At 45.0% G+C, this 9597-nt stretch overlaps 1 pseudogene across 1 annotated transcript; it reads right to left on the reverse strand.

The window, feature by feature from the left end:
• Positions 1-458: 458 nt before the first annotated feature.
• Positions 459-2553, reverse strand: LOC104678438 (annotated as a pseudogene). Its single transcript, XR_750185.2, has 2 exons — positions 1459-2553; positions 459-1119 (listed from the first exon to the last, which is right to left on the reverse strand). The product of XR_750185.2 is annotated as a polypyrimidine tract-binding protein 1-like (transcript).
• Positions 2554-9597: the final 7044 nt, after the last annotated feature.

The following is a 9597-nucleotide window of genomic DNA, read 5'->3' on the forward strand; positions in this document are numbered from 1 at the left end:
AGTCTCTGGAGAAGTCCTTTTATTCGCTGTTTTTGCCTTCTCTTTGTTTTGGGTCCTTTGATTTCAGGAAGCTATGGTTCTTTTGCAGTCTACTTTTTAGTAGTTCTGGAGGAAGAGTGTAGATTGGATTTTAAAATAAAATAGTAACAGCACTGGGTTATTTAAGTAGAAAGGAAAGAAGTTACTTCCCTTCAGTCCACATTCTGGAGGGCAAGATGGGGTAATACAGGAGTTCTCAAACTTTTCTGTCTCAGGTCCCCCTTTATATACTCTAAAAATGTATGTAGGTTAGTGGCAGAAAATTTAAAATATTTGTCAATTTTAAGATCACAATAATAAACCCATTACATGTTAATATAAATTACATATTTCTGTTTTAATTTAATTTAATTTATTTACTTTAGCAAGGTGAACTAGATTTAATTTTTTAAAATACAGGTAAACTGATTTCTTTTTAAAGAAATAAAATGATCAGTTAAGGTCACTTCAGCTGCTCTTTAAAGTGGCTTTTTTCTGGAATGATGGAAGTTGTCGCCAGGGGGCCCGGCCGTGGGGGGCCTGAGACCCCTAGATGGTGGACTTGGAGAAGGAGACCCCCGGGTGGTGGTTCTCCCAGACATGGTGGTTGTGTAGGTCAACTGGGGCCTGGACCGCCTCCTCCACGCAGCGCATTTGGATCAGCGCCATCTTGCGGTCCTTCTGGAAGAACTTGAGTCGTTTGATGACACCCCCATGGCTGGAGGAGAGGACCTTGAGATATTCCTCGGATACTGAGGGCGGGATGTTGGAGAGGTGCACAGTGGCCGAGGGCAGGAATATATTCTGGAAGTTCTTGAAGCCTGGCTTCTTGAAGCGGTGCAGGGCCAAGTTGCCATAGTCCTTGGTCAGGCCTTGGTCCTTCCGGCCCTCGCGGGGCAGCTACACGTTCTGGTGCTTCGAGGGCGTGATAAGGCTGAGGTGATGCGGATGGGCTTCCCGTGCAGCTTGTGCCAGTTCAGGGGGCTCATAGCCGGCTGGGCCTGGTTGTCGTCCGCCATCTTCAACAGGGCGTTCTCCTTTTTATTGAACAGGATCTTCACGCACTGCACGTACCCGTAGTTGCTGAAAAGAATAAAGAGGCTTTGGGGACTGGGCGCAGTGGCTCACGCTTGTAATCCCATCACTTTGGGAGGCTGAGGCAGGAGGATCATGAGGTCAGGAGTTCGAGACCAGCCTGACCACCATGATGAAACCCCATCTCTACTAAAAATACAAAAATTAGCTGGGCGTGGTGGCGCGCTTGTAATCCCAGTTACTCGGGAGGCTGAGACAGGAGAATTGCTTCAACCCGGGAGGGAGAGGTTGCTATGAACCGAGATCACGCCATTGCACTCCAGCCTGGGCAACAGAGCAAGACTCCCTCTCTCTCTCTCACACACACACACACACACACACACACACACACACACACACACACACACGAGGCTTTGGGGTGTGACTCTCTCTGGGTTGAGGTTGCCGACCAGTAAGACAGAATTTCCTGCCCCTGCCAGGCCCGGGATGGCGATCCGGCCTGCCGCTGCAGCTGCCGCCGCTGAGGGGATAGCCAGGGGGACCAGGCTCTGTGGATGTTGGGAACTAAAAGATCGAAGGCCGCGGCCATGTCTAGTCTAGCGAGGGCTGGCTGTCCCCAGAGGGCAGGTCTGGACGTGGTAGTCCTGGCTCTTGTCATTGTTGTACTTGACGTTGAGACTGATGAGCTTGGGGAAGTCGATGCACAGCGAGTGGCAGGCGTTGTAGGTGTTCTGCCAGTCCAGCGACAGCTTGACACGCTGGGCGTTCTCGGGGTCGGCGTACTGCAGCAGGGCCTGGAACTGGTTGTTCTTGATGAAGGTGATGGTCTTCAACAATGTGCCGAACTTGGAGAAAATCTGGTGCAGCACATCCAGAGCCACGGGCTAGACGAAGTTCTCTACGATGATCCTGAGCACTGGGCTCTGCCCGGCCATCGCCATCCCTGCGTCTACGGCCACCGCCGAGGCAGCCGAGGCCAGGTTCCCCAAATGGACCGAGTTAACGCCTGAGGGCCGCTGGGTCCTGCGCCTGGTTGGGAGAGCTGTCGGTCTTCAGCCCCTTATGGTTGGAGAACTGGATGTAGATGGGCTGGCTGCGCAGCACGGGTGTCACCGAGGTGTAGTAGTTCACCATGGTGTTGGCAGCCTCCTCCGTGCTCATCTCGATGAAGGCCTGGTTTTTCCCCTTCAGCATCAGGAGATTAGCGACCTTCCCAAAGAGCAGCTCCAGGGAGATCACCTCCCCTTCGGTGACGTCGATGGGAGCTTCTGGATGTGGGTCACTCTGGAGGGGACACCAGCGCTTCTGCTGTCACCTTTGAACTTCTTGCTGCCATTTCCATTTGCTGCAGAGGCCGAGTTGCTGCTCATGATAAATGGTCTGTTAGTGACACAAGTAGAGAAAAGCTCGTCAGATCCCTGCTTTGTACCAACTGCTATATCTGGGACAATGCCATCCATGACACGCACAGCAGACCCGCGGGGGTGGAGTGGAGGCACCAGAATATTTTATTTATTTATTTTTGAGAGAGAGTCTTGCTCTGTTGCCCAGGCTGGAGTGCAGTGGTGCGATCTTGGCTCACTGGAAACTCCGCCTCCTGTGTTCAAGCGATTCTCCTGCCTCAGCCTTCCGAGTAGCTGGGATTACAAGCGCATGCCCAGCTAATTTTTGTATTTTTAGTAGACAGGGGATTTGGGTTTCTCCACGTTGGCCAGAGTGGTCTCGAACTCCTGACCTCAGGTGATTCACCTGCCTTGGCCTCCCGAAGTGCTGGAATTACAGGCATGAGCCACTCTGCCCAGCCCATATTTCTATTTTTAAAAATCGTATCTTCCAAACAAAATTTTCAGCAAGAAAAATGACATTATTTTCAGTTTTGAAAAATGGCATTGTTTTGCATTGTGAAATATTGTGAAATTTTTTAAATGTGTGCATTAACAGAAGATAAATGGATTCTCAAATATTTACTTTTGCATTCAGTATATTGCAATATGTTGGTTTGGTCAAAATGTGTGAAGAAAATCCAGCTTCACACAACTATGTAGCTGGAAAAGGGAAGAGTATTTAATAGTCCTCTTAGATAATTGTGGATATTCTATTTTGATACTACACCAAAACAAGTGTCTTAAAGGTTAGCTGCAATGTGAAGTCTGAAATTATGTCAATAAACTTTTCGTGTTCTGTTACATTAAAATCCATTGGTTTGCTGTGTACTTAGAATGGATCTTTTACCCATGCATGATTTTGTACTACAATGCATTCATTGGTCATTGGAAAATATTTGTCTTTGAATGATGCAGGTATTTCCAGTGTTGACACATTTTATTATACCATACCAGAAAAAAATCACGGTCATTAATATCACCAATCTATTTCATTAGAAAAATCCTTATGAGAAGCTATCAAGCTCCACAGTGGTAAACAAAAGTTTTTCCAAATTCTAACTTTTGCTTGGAAGCTCAAATTTTATCATCAGCAACAAATGCTATCAGTTGTTTTCCTTGAAGTGACAGGCTCCCTTTGTTCATTTTTAAGAAAATGTCTGCCAAACGCTTAGTCTGAAATAGCATTCTTTGTCATTTGTTCTTTCAAGCAAAAAGAAAAAAAGATGCTCCATGAAAAAAGTGGTTTGTTCAACTCACAACTCAAATAATTGCCTAAGTGTTTTTCCTAGAGATAACTATCATAGTTTGGAACACAGCAAAAGTACTTTATGCATACTTCTCATTTTGTTACACAGTGTCTCAGTCTGTTGTGTGTTTCCATAACAGAATACCACAGACTGGGTAATTTATAAAGAAAAGAAATGTATTTTTTACAGTTCTGGAGGCTGAGAAGTTAAGGGGCCCGCATCTGGGGAAGGTCTCCTTGTTCCGTCATCCCATGGCAGAAGGCAGAAGGGCAAGAGAGTTGCATGTACAAGAGGAGAAAGGAGACCGAGTTCCTCCTTTTTATCAGGAACACACTCCTGCGATAATGGCATTAATCCATTGATGAGGGCAGAGCCCTCATGACCATAATCACCTCTGAAAAAGTCCCACTTCTCAATACTGTTGCAGTGGGGATTAAGCTTCCAACACAAGAACTTTGGGGGACATACTGGAACCATAGCACACAGATTATTTTGAAAATTGTCAATATTTAATAGAATTAATTTTGACTGCTTCACCAAGGACATTCTCCCTCTCTCTCTCTCTCTTTTTTTTTTTTTTAAGTAGAGGCAGGGTCAGGGTCCCCTGGCCTCAAGTGATCCTTTGGCCTCGGCTAAGGCCTCCCAAAGTGCTGGGATGATAGGGGTGAGCCAAGGCACCCAGCCTAAGGGCATTTGTTTAAGTGAATTTGGCATTCGTTTTTCCTGCAAGTGTGTGACAGTGATGACTAGTACAGTTGGATGCTTAGGATTTGGTTCATGCTAAAATGCCAGTAGTTTTACCCACCATCAGTGCAAATTGTCGACACAGTGAAAAAGGCAAAAAACATCATATTATTATTATGAAAGTAGTTTTGACTTCAGGAATACCTCAGAAGAATGGCAGGAATCCTCAGGGGTCTATGGATCACACTTTGAGAACAGCTGGTGTAGTGGATGCAACAAATGACTCAATGTCAGAGACTTCCTACCCCAGCTTTGCCTCAGGCTGCCTCTGTCTTGTGCAAGTCATTTCACCCAAGTGTCTTGGTTTTCTTATTTTTGACATAAGCTGGTTGGATTAAATGATCTCTGCCACCTCATTGTCATCTAAGGAACACTGTGGAGCATGGAACAGTCTTTATCATTGACTTCTTAGCATCATTATTTTTCCTGTTTTTCTCTAACATGGCTTGCTCTGTTGTGTTGTCAGGATAAACAGGCGCATATTCTCTTCTTATCCCTTTACAAAAGGGAGGGCAACTGGCTCTCCTGTAGAGCGGGAGCTCTGTTGGAGAGAATGAACTGAATGATCCACCTCTACGGGAGAAGTTTTGACATCCGTGTATGCTATTTGAACACTGTGCCTTTGATCCTAAATTGTTCCCAGTGTGGGGGCATTTTCAGTTAATGTGTGTGTGGGAAGGGGGCTCTTTGTCATGAAATTCAGCCAGGAATATGGCGGCCAAGCTATAATAATAAGAGAAATATGCATTTTTCATGAAAAGTAAAGAAGACCAGAGCAGAGGGTTTTCTGAAGAAATCTACATTATTTGGTGGTGGTGATGTACATTTGCCTTCAGATGGAAAGAAGCCAACGTTCTCCTGCTTCTCCTTCTTTAGCCCTGTTCATGTGTCGGAATTTACCTCTTGCCTCTACAGAGCCAGCAAAAGCCTGAGCTAAGGGAAAATGCAGTGATCCCAGTGAGGATCAAGAAGGGACAGGCCAGGCGCAGTGGTTCATGCACTTTGGGAGGCCGAGGCAGGCGGATCATGAGGTCAGGAGATCGAGACCATCCTGGTTAACATGGTGAAACCCCGTCTCTACTAAAAATACAAAAAATTAGCCGGGCGTGGTGGCGGGCGCCTGTAGTCCCAGCTACTCGAGAGTCTGAGGCAGAAGAATGGCATGAACCCGGGAGGCAGAGCTTGCAGTGAGCTGAGATCGCACCACTGCACTCCAGCCTAGGCGACAGAGTGAGACTCTGTCTTAAATAAATAAATAAATAAATAAATAAATAAATAAATAAATAAAAGAAGGGACTGCAGGGCTTGGACTGCATTATCCTAAGGGAAGTGGTATGCCTGGGGCGCCTGACGAGGGCCATATGTAAGAGAGGACTGCAGAGAAAAGGAGGACATTCACATAAGACAGCACACAAAAGGCAGCACAGAAACATATCGTCATCTTTATGAATATTATAAAAAACAAAATGTAGCTAAACAAAGGTATGTCTTGTTTCCTCCACCTTTGTAAAGCTTTAGAATAAGTACTTGTATGCTTCAATAGAAGAGTGGCATTTGGTCTGGAGAAGAGAGGTGGGTCAATATGCCAGAAGCTCTTGAAGCAAAACTCCACCTAACCAAATATCCGGTTAGCAGATGCTCCCTGTTGCCTCTATAGAACCCGCTAATGCCCATGGCGTACCAGATACCCAACTAGTAGAGGTACTCTCAGGTACTTCTGTTCCCACAAATTGAGCTAAGTGCTCACCAGAGGCCAGGGCTATTGGTTCCCAACCCACATCTGCCCATTGTACTTGCAATTCTGATTATGCAATTTAATTATGAAAACCAATGAAATGTGAGAGCAAAAATGAGTTTTTGTTCCTATAAAAACTGGAGTTGTATGCTTTGGAAAGATTTGATAAAAACAAGTTACACACAAAAATTGCTGTTGAATTAGTATGGGAAAGACATGTGATGAAGACTAGCAAAAAAATCATAAACATTTTAGGGTAATTCTCGGTAATGTAGAGTAAGGCTTGGATTGCCCTGTGTGTTGAAGTTCTCATTCTACTCTAAAGAAACCCAAACTGGAATGTATGGTAGATTCCAATAGAAAGTAAGCTCTGTGAGTGCAGAGACTGTGTTGTTCACTGCTGTCCTTATCACCTAAATTATGCCTGGCACATAGTAGGAACACAACACATATTTGTAGAATAAATAAACTGTAGGCCAGGCGCGGTGGCTCACGCCTGTAATCCCAACACTTTGGGAGGCCGAGGTGGGTAGATCACCAGGTCGAGAGATCAAGACCAGCTTGGCCAATATGGTGAAACCCCGTCTCTACTAAAATTACAAAAATTAGCCGGACACGGTGTCAGGCACCTGTGATCCCAGCTACTCGGGAGGCTGAGGCAGGAGAATTGCTTGAATCTGGGAGGCAGAGGTTGCAGTGAGCTGAGATCGCACCACTGTACTCCAACCTGGCGACAGAGCAAGACTCTCTCAAAAAAATAAACTGTAGATACAGTTAATGCAAGAAAGATAAAGCAGAACTCCAATTAACAGATACCTGCTCCAAGAAAATGCCTTGATCCTACCCTTGAAGAAAAAGGTACCTAAACTTACCTTTATATGTTTTAAGTTAAAATTGAAAGTTTAAGGTATGCTTTTACCATTTTCCCTCGTTCCCCTTGTAGATATTTTTATTTAGTGAAGTATCTACTCTCCTGACCACATTGGACGGGGGGCTTAGCTTGTATTCAGAAGTGGGGACAACATCTTGGTTATGTAATAGGCACTGCCCACCCCATAGTGGATTTCCAGGTCAGCAGAGGACTACCCAGATCATGAGCCTTCATGCAGACTCCTCTGATTTCCCCTCTCCAGAAGGTAACTAGAAAAACCTGCTCTGGCTCAGAAAGGAAGAGACCTGACAGGAGGCAGGTTGCATCTCTAGATAGAGATTGGCCTGGTAGATGTCGGCCAGAAGGAGAGGACATCCCTTTGAATCTTCCCTGACCTAGTAAGCTATAGTGGGGATGTGTGCAGGTAACAAATGCCTCTTCCACTTCAGACTGTGTTTGAGATTCTTTGGATTTGGACTCAGAGGATCTGAGCTCAAATTTCTGTATACAATTAGCCTTTAAACAACACAGGTTTGAACTGCATGGTCCACTTATATGTGAATTTTCTTTTGCCTTGCCACCCCAGAGACAAGAATACCAAATCTCCTCTTCCGCCTCCTCCTTCTCAGCCTGCCTACTCAACATGAACATGATAAGGATGAAGTGGAAGTGATGATCCACATCCACGTAATGAATATAAATATATTTTCTCTTTCTCCTTCCTTCCTTCCCTCCCTCCCTTCCTCCTTCCTTCCTTCCCTTCTTCTTTCCTTCCTCCCTTCCTCCTTCCTTTCTTTCTTGACAGAGTCTTGCTCTGTCATGCAGGCTGGACTGCAGTGACACAATCATAGCTCACTGAAGCCTTGAACTCATGGGCTCAAGTGATCCTTCTGTCTCAGCCTCTGGAGTAGCTGCAACTATAGGTGCATACCACCACACCCAGCTAATTTTTTTTTTTTAATTAATTTTTTTTTTTTTTTTTTAGATAGAGTCTCACTCTGTCACACAGGCTGGAGTGCAGTGGCATGTTCTCGGCTCGCTGCAACCTCAGCCTCCCAGGTTCAAGTGATTCTCCTTCTTCAGCCTTCCACATAGCTGGGATTACAGGTGCCAGCCACCATGTCTGGCTAATTTTCCTATTTTCAGTAGAGATGGAGTTTCACCATGTTGGCCAGGCTGGTCTCAAACTCCTGACCTCAGGTGATCTGCCCACCTCGGCCTCCCAAAGTGTTGGGCCACCGTGCCCAATTTTTTTTATTTTTTATTTTGTAGAGATGGAGACTTACTGTGTTGCCCAGGCTGGCCTCAAACTCCTAGACTCAAGTGATTCTCCTGCCTTGGCCTCCCAAAGTGCTGGGATTACAGGTGTGAGCCACCATGCAAGGCCTATAATTAATAACATTTTCTTTCCTCTAGCTTATTGTATATAAGCTTTATTGTATATAAGTATATATACTTTATTGTATATAAGTACGTAAGACATACAAAATTGGTTAATTGGTTGTTTATAATATTGGTAAGGTTTCCAGTCAACAGTAGGCCATTAGTAGTTAAGTTTTGGGGGAGTTAAAAGTTATATGTGAAGTTCTTACTGCACAGGAGTTGGTGCCCTTATCCCTGTGTTATTCAAGGGTCAACTATTAATATATTAACCTTGTGGCCTTGAACTAATTAGCACGCTTCTTCAAGCCAGAACTTCCTAACTGGTGGGCAGGGAGTGGGTTACAGGTATGATAAGATATTGAGCCTCTCAATGCAAGGCCTAGAGCAGCTAGAACCTCTGGATTAAATACCTCTGGTGCCAGCAGCCTCATACTTTTTCCATAGTGAGATGCGTGTGTGAGTGTATGTGTGTATGTGTGCACATATGTGTTTTTTTTTTCAGTTTCCTATGTGTATCATGATATGGAACAGGTTATGAACACTAAGAGTTGCAGCATGAGATCCTCACCTAATAATGCCCATTCTGCCTCTGTGAACAGGTTGTTGAGAGGATCATATGAGATATAGGTGTGAAATGCTGCGAAAACTGTGAGAGTTATAAAGTAGTAAGCAGGGTGCAGTGGCTCACACCTGTAATCCCAGCACTTTGGGAGGCCAAAGCAGGTGGATCACCTGAGATCGGGAGTTCGAGACCAGCCTGACCAACATGGTGAAACCCTGTGTCTACTAAAAATACAAAATTAGCCAGGCGTGGTGGTGCATGCCTGTAGTCCCAGCTACTCAGGAGGCTGAGGCAACAGAATTGCTTGAACCTGGGAGGCGGAGGTTGCAGTGAGCTGAGATAGTGCCATTGCACTGCAGCCTGAACTGCAAGAGCAAAACTCCATCTCAATAAAATAATAAAATAAAGTAAAATAAAATAAAGCAGGAGGCCTCATGACAGACCAAGTGCCTGGTGTTATCTAGCAGCACAGGAGAGTTTGATTCCATTTCTCTAGCCCTAGTTTCTTCACCAGATTCTTGAATCAGTGAAAAAAGAAGGGTGGGGGTAGGAGGAGTTGGCATATGGTGATCAAAATATTATCCTTATTTCTGGTAACTCTGATATTAGCATTATCT

The sequence above is a fragment of the Rhinopithecus roxellana genome, chromosome 5 (genome assembly GCF_007565055.1).
Source record: "Rhinopithecus roxellana isolate Shanxi Qingling chromosome 5, ASM756505v1, whole genome shotgun sequence".
NCBI classification, from domain to species: Eukaryota; Metazoa; Chordata; class Mammalia; order Primates; family Cercopithecidae; genus Rhinopithecus; species Rhinopithecus roxellana.